Source organism: Solea senegalensis, linkage group LG12 (genome assembly GCF_019176455.1).
Source record: "Solea senegalensis isolate Sse05_10M linkage group LG12, IFAPA_SoseM_1, whole genome shotgun sequence".
In the NCBI taxonomy this organism is placed as follows: Eukaryota; Metazoa; Chordata; class Actinopteri; order Pleuronectiformes; family Soleidae; genus Solea; species Solea senegalensis.
This window is the reverse complement of record NC_058032.1, coordinates 25,131,938-25,141,416: the sequence shown is the minus strand read 5'-3', so window position 1 is coordinate 25,141,416 and position 9,479 is coordinate 25,131,938.

Sequence of the window (9,479 nt, the reverse complement as noted above, 5' to 3'; positions counted from 1 at the left end):
CTTCTCTAATCTCTTGGTAAATTGGTTAAACTTAAGCGGGATTAAAGGTCAAAGTAAGATATACACTGTAAAAGACAGAATTTTGTGAGTCTTTCTTTACTTGATGAAGCTGATTTATACCTTAGAACTTATTATATTTCTTTTAGCTTGTTACTGGTGAAGCTTAAAGTGAGCTGTGATATATTATGATAGATTTATTTCTTCTTTAAATTAGATTACAAATACTTTGTGAATACCTTTTTAACATTTTCCCAGAAACAAGGCTTATTTTTACTTGCTTGAAAGTCTATCAAGTTAACTGAATTAGTTTCAGAAGAGGGAATTTGCTCATGAGTTTGGCAAAGAATTCTTAAAATTAGTGAATTGTAAATGTACAACCACTTTCAGAGTTTACAAAATTTAAGAAAGTTGTGCTTAAAGGAAAGAAAATCATGTAATATGGCCATTTTTTTTTACTTTTTACCGTTTTTCTTGATTAAACTGACTTTAAAAATGCTGTACCTGCAAATTTTCGGGCGTAAAACTTAACTTTACAAGATTATTTTGCTTTAAAGACAAACAAAAAAGAACAAATTTCCAGAAATTAGGCTTATTTTACTTCTTGAAAACCAGTTTTTTGCAGTGTACGCTCTGGGGTTAGTGTCAGGTCGTCATCTGTGCGACAGTTTTCATCGCTGTCACTTTTTTTTGCTCAAAAATACAGAGAGAATTTGATTGAATTAGAATTAAGATGCCTCTGTTTTCGTTTTTCTGTGCTCAGTCTGTCTGTCTGCGCTCCGTCTGCAGCTGTAAAAAAGTTCTCAGGGGAAAAAAGCAAAAGTGATCCTTGAAGATTCAGCCAACTATGACATGAACGAACCAACGCTTCAGACTTCACAGGCCTGACCTTAATGTGATAGAAGCCACATTCCAGCTTTTACTCTCAAATATAATTATTATGAAGCGCTGCAGTGGTTCACAGAGGGCGGGAACTCACTCGTGTTCATACTCATGTATCCACAGCTAAAGTTCATTAGGTTAAAAAACATCTGTGACAAATGAGTTTAAATCCATGTTTAAATGAGATTAAATTAGAATTATCTTGCTTTAAGGATTTGATTGAGATGAAAACCTGTTAAATTTAACGTCATGAACTTTCCCTTTGGATCCCAAATGTATGTTTTTGTTTAACTTATCGTCATATTTACTTATATATTTTACTATTTTACTACTATACTGCTGTTGTGCTGGATGTTCACTGACAGTTGTATGCTGTAAAAATATTTGCAAATAAAAGTATTTTTAGTAGAAAATGCAATTTTGAAAGTGTGTAATTAAAGTGAAATTATAAATATTCTTAAACTGAACATGTGTTTATAATAAGAATTGGTTTGCAGACTTGTTGTTCTACATAATAATTTAACTAATTTAACTTAATTTGTGAGAGAAAAAATAAACATTTCACTCACTTACACATGAGGACGCATTAGATAAAAATATTGAGAAAATATATACCATATTTTTATATTTGACTTTTTTTTACATGATTTTGTTTAACATTTTAACTATTTAACTATTTAAAAAATGAGTAAAATATAAAGCATTGCATGTAGAAAGTTACTCAAAATAATAAGTCAAACAATATTTAAATTGACTAGTCTAATAAAATTAATATTACTAAATTCATATTTAGCAGAGTTTTAAGAAATACAAAGGTATAACAGTGAAATGAATAAAAACAAGTAAATAATGCATAAAACCTTTACATACAGACAGGTTTGAAACAGATGGACGGATTAAAAAGTATCTGTCCGTGATAAAAATAATGAATAAATTAATAAATAATACTTATATGTTTGAGTGTAAGAATAAAGTGAATTAAAATGAAAACAGTTATGGCAATCACAGAAATCCTTTAATTAAATAAGATGAATAAAATTAATGTAGAAAAACATGTCTTAATGAAGATAATAAAACAAAATGAAAGGAAATACCACGTCTATAATAAAAGACTGAGGAGTAAAACAGGCTAGAATATAAATAAATGGACAAATAAGGACATGAGTGTAAAGGCAGGTGTTAAAGTCAAAGCTGAGTTCTGCCCTCAGGTCTGTAGTCGAGCTGCTCTGGACTCACAAAGGGAGGCCTCGATGTGGTTTTAGGAGTCATTAGAAGACCATTACCACAAAACCCGAGGGTTAAAAGGTGAGAAACTGGAAAATAACAAGAATCTGAGCTTTAAAAAAACAAGTATTATTTTTTTTTTAAACCAATTTTGAGGCACACAGGAAGAGAAGTGACTGATTATACAGTTTTTGTTGCCCCGTATAATCTGTTTTGAGTCTTTGTTTATGAACCTGCAGATGTTAAAAATTAAATCTCACAGATCCACCGACACAAGATAAATATTTTCTCGGCGTGCATGGAGCTTATTTTTCATCCAGTTCCCTAAAATATCCTGCAGGCTGAGAGAGAATCAGACTGAGGAAGGTTCAAGAGTATCACTTTCCTCTGTGGGAGGACGAGGGGGAGGGGACAAAGTCACCTGCCAATGAAAGAAGTCCTTTGGACGGAGACATGGATCGATGAGTGGGGAGGACACAGAGAGGAGCGGGGAAACTGTACTGTACGAATAAGAGAGGAAATTCAGGATTCACTGGGAAAACTTTTAGCAAAGGTGGAAAAAATAAGTCATGGAGAATCAGAAGTGAGGGGAAATCCTTTTTCAGGACGCAGCAGATGTCATATATACACGTGGTTTTATAGAAATGTATAACTGAGTATCATCTTTATAATGATTTATATTTACATATTAGTTTTTTTCATTCTGTTTCTGAGCGGAAGCATTTATAATGGGCCTAGCATAGAGCCCTGTGGAACTCCACTTACTGTCTGTCTTTTCATCGCATCACTGTTGAACGTTTTGCTGACAGACTTCAAACTTGGCAGGTGATTTACAAAGGGCACCAGTGTGTGCGGTGTGAATTTTAAATATCAGTAGAAATGTGACAGATTATTGACATAATTTATAACTCCCTGTAATTAAAAGATGATATTACTGTTTGATTTTTATTTTGTGCCTTTAGATACAATCTAAACACAAATCAATTTATTTTGCTCTCTTTCACTGAAAAAAAAATAAAATGACTTTGTCAGTTGACGGTCCCTAACTGGGTCTGGTGTCCCTGCTCTGTCTCACTCACTACAAATGGACGTAGGGTTTCAGAAATTGACACAAAATGAATTATTATTTACAACATTGCTTGAGATTTTCTTTCATCAGATTTATTTGGAAACCTAGAGTATTTATATACCAGAGTATATAGACAGTATACTGTTATCAGAAGTAGAAAAAATGACCTTTGACATGTGACTAAAACCTGCTGGAGCTGGAGTTCATCCAGAGAGAGCAGAGGGTCAGCCAATCAGATTAGATTATCACCAAAACAAACACCATCAGCCTGGTACTCAGTGTGTGTGCTAAAGCTCTTTCCCCCTCACACACACACACACACACACAGGTGGTCAATTAACTAGAAACAGACCCGTGTGTGTGTGTGTGTGTGGTCACTGGAATCCTTTGAACGTGAACTCCTTCATTAAGTGCCTGAGGTAAAATAAAAAATAAAACACAACAAATGAACGGAAAACATCTGCAACAACAGCTGCAAGAGTTCCTGAAAACCCCGATAAAGTGTCTCAACCGTGACATTGCAGTAAACCGACCTGATTCTGACCCTGAAACCAGGTCTTAATCCTTAAAAAAACCTCTTTAAAGACAAAAATGTCCTCACAAATATAGGGTTTGAACCAAAATATGTCCTCACACACACACACACAGAAATGTGGTGATCAAATGTGCAGATGTTGAAAATCGGCCTCCACATTAAAGTTACCAGATGTGTGAGTGTGTGCGTTCTTGTATGTGTGTCCTTGTGAGGACCACAACTGCACGTATGCCATAAGAGGTCCAGACATTTTGTCTGGTCCTCGCAACTTTAAAGGGCTTTTGGGTGGTTAAGACCTGGTTTAAAGATTTAAGGTAAGGGGCTAAGGGAAAGCTGCATGAGAATGTGTGTGTGCTTGTTTACACAGTCTCATTAAGGGGACGTGTCTTCCTAATGGGGACAAAGATTGAGTAGGTTATTGCATTTTAAGATGAAGACATGTTGCTTGGTTAGGTTAAGGTTAAAGTTAAGGTTAAGGGTAGTCTCCAGGAAATGAATGTAAGTTAATAATAATGTCTTCTGAAGTCATGGAAACCGGATAGTGTGTCATTGTGCTCATTTCATGACTTTTCTCACAAACACAACAAAATGAATTATAAACTGGAACATTTTGTAATTTAAAAGTTTGTAAAGAGTGAAAAACATTGTTATTTGAGTATAAATCGTTGAGACTCTCTGACTCAGCTTTTCCATCTAATAATAAATGAGATGGATTATATCGGAGGTCTTATTTGTGTTCAAATGTTATATCACTTGTGTGTGTGTGTTGTGATAGTGTGTGACCCCCATTAGCAGCCTTTTGTTTGGCCTGAAGGTTAAAAGGAGCTAAAAAAGACTCTGTGTGTGTGTGTGTGTGTGTGTGTGTGTGTTAAAAGCAGGATGTTGCTGATCTCCTGAACCCCATGTTGCCAGATAAGAATCAGAGTGGACGAAGACAAACAATATAGTAAGAGGATACACTGTCTGTGTGAGTGTGTTCTTGTATTTGGCACCTCTCTAGGACCTTTTGTCTGTCATAAACGCTGAACTTGTCAGGACCAGTGGAGACCAAAACCTGGTCCTAATGAGGCAGAACCTCATTGCAGAGTTTAGGGTTTATGGTTAAAGTTAAGGATAAGACTTTGTTAAGGACTACAGTCCCCAAAATGTGCTTGTTTGCTGACCTAAAGTTCATTAACAGGGACTGTTTAGTCAAAATAAATTAGATACGATGGACTTTTCAGGCAGTAAACTTACTCTCCCACACCAAAGTCCATAGAGAAAATCAGTGGGAGAGTTTACAGTTTATAAACTTCAGTTTCCTGTTGGAAAAGTCTGTCAAACAGTGAGATAAAGACGTGAAGATATCGTAGACTTAAACTGACTTTGATAGATTTTACTTGATGAGTCTGTATTGCATGTACAGCGTGTATAATTTAGCAAGCAGTTATTGTTGAATATCAGTTTGCGTCAAAACTCAAAAACATGTTAAGTTTGTCCATTGTGAGCTACTGTAAAAACATGGTGGGTCAGAATGGCTTCCTCCATGGAGCTAACCCTGCTCCTGATATGAAAATAAAAGGCTAATTTTGAGGAAATGAAGAAGAATTGATTTGTGATTTAAATTTCTGCAAAAAGAAGAATCAAGTGGCTTAAATCTGTTTTTCCTGGTGTCTGCACTGGCGGCCATGTTGTCTCTGAGGCCTTGTCTGTCTGTGTCCTTCTCTTCTCTTCAGGACATCCTGTCGTCGGCCTCCATCATCAGACCATTTCCTGCGGCCGGAAAGTTGCTCCCAGATGAGGCAGAGACGAGGTGAGGAGGGGGAGGAAGGTCTGCAGAAATGTTTAAGGAAAGGAGAGAAAGAAAGGTGGAGGAGGTGATGATGAGGGGAGGGAGGAGGAGGGAGGAGCAGCAGCGAGGTCAGAGGTCGACGTGTAAACAAACAAATCAGCGGCTCGGTCAAACAATGGAGGAGGGCAGAGCCGCGTCATCACCTGTTGTCACAGGGTTTTGACCAACCATATTTTTAATGAGCATCTTCATGGGTGAAAAAAAAATGTGTGGGTTTTTCGATTCAGCCCAACCTTAAATGTGAACGGAACGTTCTATTTATAGTAAGAATAGTGGCATCTAGACAAGGGACAGGAAGTGGCATCACAGCCCAGACAGGAAAAGGCTGAACATGTAAGTTTGGGTCCTGGTATACCCACCTTTGACCTCGCAATATTAGGTCACACATTTTTACTCTTGCCTTTGATGTTGCGATGATGTCACTACGAAGACACATCCCCAACCTATTTAACAGTAACACAACGCCAACAACAACACACAAACAGCATCGTGAACATGCTTTACTTTGCTGTGCTTATCGGCATTGCAGTCACGCCAACCATCAGGAGATTAGTTGAGCTTTTGTTCCCTCCTCGAGACACAGATAGATTAGATGTGGAAAACAGCGTTGAGGCCAGTTCAGACACTAGTTCCAGACAAGAAGAGGTAATCACATGGACCATTGCCGAGTCCTCACTGAGGGTCACCGATGTGTTCAACACTCGCGAACCAGACGCCTACTTTGATGCATCTATGGAAGAGGCTCCCTCACAGCCGCTGTTGTCCAAACTCTACAGTGTTTTGGGTCTCAGCGTCAATACAGGACAAGAAGACGCCCATGTTCCTGCAGCTGTGGTCAATCCTCCTGAACCAGAAGCAGTCTGTTGTTCTGGAGCTGTTGGAAATGTGTCCTCACAGTCATTGTTGTCAAATCTTTACACTGTGTTGGGCTTCAGCAATGATGCAGCATCAGAGGACACCCATGTTCCTGCAGCTACAGTCAATCCTCCTGAACCAGAAGAAGCCTGTGATCCTGGAGCTGTGGGAGATGTTTCTTCACGGTCGCTATTGTCAAATCTTTACTCTACACTGGGCTTCAGTAACAATGCAGCTGCGGACAATGCTCCTGAACCAGAAGAAGCTTGGATTGTTGCATCAGGCAACAGCACTCCCGAACCAGAAGAAGCGAGGGCTTCTGCAGCTGTAGAAGATGTTCCCTCTCAGTCACTGTTGTCGAATATTTACAATGTGCTGAGCTTCAGAGATGATGCAGCTCTGGAAGACCATGATGTTCCTGCAGATTTGGACAAGGCTCCTGAATCAAAAGAAGCCTGTGACGCTGAAGCTGTGGAGGATGTAGCGCCTCAGCCACTGCTGTCAACACTTTACAATGCATTGGGTTTGAGTGACAATGAAGTACAAGAAGAAGCCCATGGTCCTGCAGACATGGACAACACTTGTGAACCAGCAGAGGCCCGTGTTCCTTCAGGTGAGGACAATGTCTGTGATCCTGGAGCTGAGGACGATGGTCCCTCACAGCCACTGATGTCAACACTTTTCAGTGCACTGGGTTTTAGTGACAATGAAGTGCAAGAAGACAGCAAAGTGCCTGCAGCTGTGGACAACGATCCTGAACCAGAGGAGTCCTGTGTGGATTCGGCTGATGGAGATGTTTCTTCACAGCTGCTGTTGACAAGTCTTTACGGTGCTTTGGGCTTTAGTGACAATGCATATGTAGAAGACCCCCATGATCCTTCAGCTCAGGACAATGATCCTGAACCAGAAGAAGCCAGTGAAAGTGTGGACAACACTGCTGAACTCCAAGAAGCAGCTGAGGAAGATGTTCCCTCACAGCCACTGTTGACAACATTTTATGGTGCATTGGGTTTTGGTGAGAATGTTGCACCAGAGGAGAATGATCCTGAACCAGAAGAAACCAGTGTTCCTGTAGTTGTGGACAACATTCTCGAACCAGAAAACATCTGTGCTCCTGCAGATGTGGAAAATGCCTCCTCACTGTGGTCACACCTTTACAACGTGATGGTTTTCAGTGACAATGAAGAAGAACTAGAAGAAGAAACCCATGTTCCTGCAGTTGTTGACAACACCCTGGAACCAGAAGGTGTCTGTGTTCCTGAAGCTGTGGAAGATGTTCCCTCACGATCACTGTGGTCAACATTTTACAGTGTATTGGGCGTCAGTGACAATACAGAAGATGCCAATGATTCTTCTTCTGAAGAAGAAGATGCTTGGTTTGATGCTCTCGAAATGGAAGAAGTTCCTGCTCGTGAGGATGTTTTCTCACAGTCACTCTGGTCAAAACTCTACAATCATTGGGGTTTCCGATACAATGAAGGAATAGAGGACACCCTTGACTCTCCTGAACTAGAAGAAATCTGGTTTGATGCATGTATGGGTACTCTCGAAGAAGAGGAAACACATTTGGATGCCCCACAGCCACTGGGGTTAAATATCTACAGTTCGTTGTATAACATATGGCAAGGTGGCAGCGATGATGCAGCACCGGAAGACACCCATGTTTAAGTGCATTCATCTGTGGAAAATACTTAAGAACGAGAGTCTAATGAGGTAAAAGTTTGAAATGCAAAATAATTGGTGCCAACTGCAGTAAATCACCAAAGAAGAGGAAGTATTTTGGGCACATGTCTAAGGTTTTTGCTTGATTGATTGTTATTTTTGTTATTGTGTCATGCATAGGGAATATTGTAGCCTGGCTAACGCCATACCGCGTCTCAATCTTGTTTGAGATTGAGACACAGTCTTGAAAGGGTATACCACTTTCAAGAGACCAACAAACCGATCAGACCAATGAATGACGTGCGCAGTGTCACCAAACGTGCCTGTTGTAGTTTTCTGGGAGCGATGGCTATCTCTGCTCATGACATCCAAAGACCTTTGCCCGGGGGAGCTCTGTGGAGAAAGTTCCTTAAAATTAAAGTAACCGCCGGATCCTTGTTGGATTTATACAAAGCTGCTCGACGTTGTCATCGTGTTAAGCCCTCCTCCAGCACGCCAGGGGTTTGTGATTGGTTCCCTTTTTTAGGAGATCCTGAAGTACTCGCCAGACGTGTCGGCAAATGAAATCAAATCGCTGGCTCTGAGTTCATCTGAGTTCACCCAGGCTAGGAATATCCCTGTCCCCAATGGTCTTACAAGACATGTATACACCCAGGCCAGTAAACCAGATTACAAATGCGATTAAACAAATCTCCCTGATGTTTTTTCCAGGCCATTCTGTCATCATCAGTGCACCAGAACATTGACTGGATTGGGAAAGACTTTAAATTCAGAAAGGTGCTCTGAATTCATCAAGGTTCGCAAGGAAAAATGAGTTCTGTCAACAAAAAAGCAGGAGAACCTCCAGAGATCCACAGATCCTGGACGATGATGTGTTTCAATGACTCGGTTCCCAACAAGGAAATGTATTTTACCTGCACTTTGAAGTTTTATTTAGATTTACCTCCAGCCTTCAGAAGCCCTGGACCTCGTGTGATACACTACGGAGGTTTGTTCTAGAGACTTGACGTCGCCATCAAAACTAATGCTGATAAAGTATAAAATATTATACTTTTATACTCCCTTTGTGGACAAATTTAAGTACGTCCACATTTTGCCCAACACTTTCCAGTCCAGTTGGTGGCGCACTCTTGTTTTGTTGAAGAGACAACTAGAAGATGACCATATTTGCTTGAGGTCACGCTTGTTAGCAACGAGGGACCAAAGTCCAACTATTGCAGTACCTGCTGGCGAGCAACTACCAGCTAGCTTCTTAGCAACTAGCCACTAGCTCTTGAGTGAGACTTCAGTGTTTAATGTTTATCGTTTACTGCACAATCCCAAGTCCAAACGATTTCAGCAATTAAGACATTAGAGAATAAGACAATTGATGTCTCACAAAATGCTGTTTTACTTACTTTCATTGGCTCTAATTTGTGCCACCA